Source organism: Pinus tabuliformis, chromosome 4_1, assembly GCF_031772625.1.
Source record: "Pinus tabuliformis cultivar Carrire ecotype Pingquan chromosome 4_1, CPIR1, whole genome shotgun sequence".
NCBI classification, from domain to species: domain Eukaryota; kingdom Viridiplantae; phylum Streptophyta; class Pinopsida; order Pinales; family Pinaceae; genus Pinus; species Pinus tabuliformis.
The window spans coordinates 29,281,768-29,284,813 of NC_142303.1; the positions used below are offsets into that span (position 1 = coordinate 29,281,768).

At 41.5% G+C, this 3,046-nt stretch overlaps 1 pseudogene; it reads right to left on the reverse strand.

The window, feature by feature from the left end:
• Positions 1 to 527: 527 nt before the first annotated feature.
• LOC149174022 (putative manganese-transporting ATPase PDR2 pseudogene) lies at positions 528 to 1,983 on the reverse strand (annotated as a pseudogene).
• Positions 1,984 to 3,046: the final 1,063 nt, after the last annotated feature.

Sequence of the window (3,046 nt, forward strand, 5' to 3'; positions counted from 1 at the left end):
AAGAGATCTAAATCAACTATGACTCTAACTCCATATTACATGCATGATGGCTTTAATTAAGATGATTTCGTTCTCTGACATCTGGTTCCCTTCTGGCGGTGGCTGTGATGGACCTTTAATGCTTCATGTTTGTCTTCAATGTCACATGTTTTCCAATGCCCTGAAAGATAGGAAACTGCCCCTGTTTACTGGTCTTTAGTTTTCCCCAAAATATTCGAATGCAAAGAAGCATGTCCTCTATCCTTTAATTACCCAAAATAGAGTAGACTGCCACGTCCTTGATGTGCTGTCCACCGTTATCAGGTACCTGTGTGATGACAAAACCTTTCAAAAAGATTTGCCGCTTTGTCAATCATAATTGATCAACTAAATTGTAACATGCAGCTACAGCAGTTTCGTAGCGCGCTACGAAACTGCTGTGTAATTTCAAAAACACAGTCTTCCTTTCATAGCTAAATGATCGCCACTGTTCATGGCTTAAACACTTTACTCCCTTGATCATTTTGACAAGATTTTCTTGCAACTTTTCAAGAAACAGATATTTCTCCTGAAGAAGAGATGCAATGACACCAATAACACCATTGACTGTTCCAAATATAACTGTATGAATCTGGCTGGTACCTCACTGGCTGATTAATGGATGCATTGCCTGTTTGCCCTTCATCAGTTGCAATAGCATTTCCAGAATGACCAGCTGAATCAGGTGCTCCACCCTTGGATCTCCTTGATTTCGTAGGTTTACCTGCCCCAGAATTTTACGATTGTGCCAACGTAGAGTTTTGGGATGATTGGGTAGGTGCGATTGCATTTAAAAGAGCTACACCAACATGAGCTTGTTTGATAGCACCAACATCATTTGTACCATATCCACACATTAATGTCATTCTTCCCACTGTCTTCAGAGTTGTCAATATGAGTTCTTTCTGCTCAGGGGAAACTCTTGCAAAAACCTTCACATATGGGATCACTGAATGTATAGCATTCGTACGTTGCAACATCATGAAACAATCACCACCTACATAGAGATCATGGGAAACTGACAATTCCTCCACATCACCTTCACAGTAAGGAATTTTCATCATCTCATCAAGTGGAATCCACTCGAACCCTTCACTGTTCTTAATTGGAGTCAAGATTAAAGGAGGTTGTGAAACAATGTGGACTTGACCCGCAACATAACAAGCTGTCAAAGCTTGATCACTTGTGATCATCACTAAATCATGTGACGACTCATTAAGTTCCTTAAGGACGTCGGCAGAGTCAGCACGAATAGGACAATTAAATACCGCAAATCCTGCAGAAGTAAGTCCAGTCTCCACAGTCTCTCTATCTAAACTCCTAGCCTCACCAACCGCCATTTCAGGAAGATGCTTGTATGCAAGGGCAAGAACTCGAGATCCTTGCTGAGTATAGTGCTTGTAGGTATCCACATATCCTGGGGCTATATCTGTCAGCCTCTCCTGAATGGTTTCTGGTGCGCCCTTTACAAAAGAAAGAAATTCTTCTTCAACTCGTGCTACAACAGCCATTCGTTTCAAGTGAGATGCCAAAATGATGCCTTTGCAATATCTGCACAGGTTGTCCATTACCCTTCCGAGGCATTGCTTTTTCATCAGAAGTATATATCCAATCAATTCCTTTGAGTGCTGCCTTTTCTAGAGGGTCACCAACCAGTTTGTTATCCACAAACACCAGAGCATGGCACACAGACAAAACTTCCAAAATACGCTCTGGCACATTATTCATGTCTGTTTCTAAATTCAAACTGCCATCAAGACCAACAATTCCTCGAAATTCCATGTCATCTGTTGTAAGAGTGCCAGTTTTGTCAAAGCAACATATATCCACCTTCCCAGCAAATGGAATTCGGAATGGTTCTGTACAGAATATTCCACGTAATTCAAATAATGAAGCCTGTGAGATATCCTTGATGCATTCGCATTGTTGCCGAAGATCAGAATTAAAGCATGAATTCGTGGCCATTGGGTCTTCTCTTGAGCATGAGTCTCGAATTCTTAGTAGATATCCATCAACAGAAATAGGCAGAAGGGCACCCTAGTCAACAATGGCTTCAACGCGCTCCGGGCCACCGCATTGAGGCCCTTTCCCAGGCGGTCCAATCCGGGTATTGTTAACATTAATAATATTATGGCCTCTGTTGCTGCAGTGTACCCCTGATGGCCACATTTAGACTGCAATTCTCTTGAACCATCATCATGGAGCTCCCATTTGTATAACTGAATCTTTTGATTGATGCCAACAAGCAACTTTCCATTTAATGCATTCAGATCGTAAACAGAACCCTTTGTCTCCTTCTCAGCAACAACTGCAACAGGTGCTAGTACCAAGACACCTAACGACCTAAAACACAGCGGATTCTGATAAGTATGACAACTGAGTGATATTTGCTATGGATCAGCACAAAATCACCTAGACCGGGTTTCTGCGCTACGAAATCACATGAAACATGTTGCGCTGCGAAAACACCTAAAACTGACTTATGCGCTACGAAATCACTTAAGGAGCTTTGTAGCACATAATAACCTTTGAACAAGGTTGACACATGGAAATTGTGTAAATTATGAGACTAGTGGTGAATGAGGATGCATAGTGGACTCCTTAGACTCAGACTCTAAGGCAAACAAAAACTCAAACCTAGACTCACCGAATTTTTTACCATCAAACTAATGTGAGCGGTCTTGAAATTAGAATTCTTAAGTGATAACACTTCCAATGGCCCCCTGTAAGGCGTTCCTTCTACAAATGTAACCAAACCTTATCTCCCACTTGAAACTTGTGTGGGATCCAATGTTAATCATGACATTATTTGTACTTAACATTGGATTTGTGCAATATATCATGGACATACAAGTGGATGTGCTGAATTCATTCAATGAACTTGGTAGAATTATCGACGTCAGATTGAACATGTGAAAATTCTGCCTGGGTAGTTGCAAGGGGTAGGGTAAGATCAATTGGACACAATGGTTGAAATCCCAGGCCCACTTGAAAGGAGTTGTGGCTATTTGGACCATGGATAGCTTTG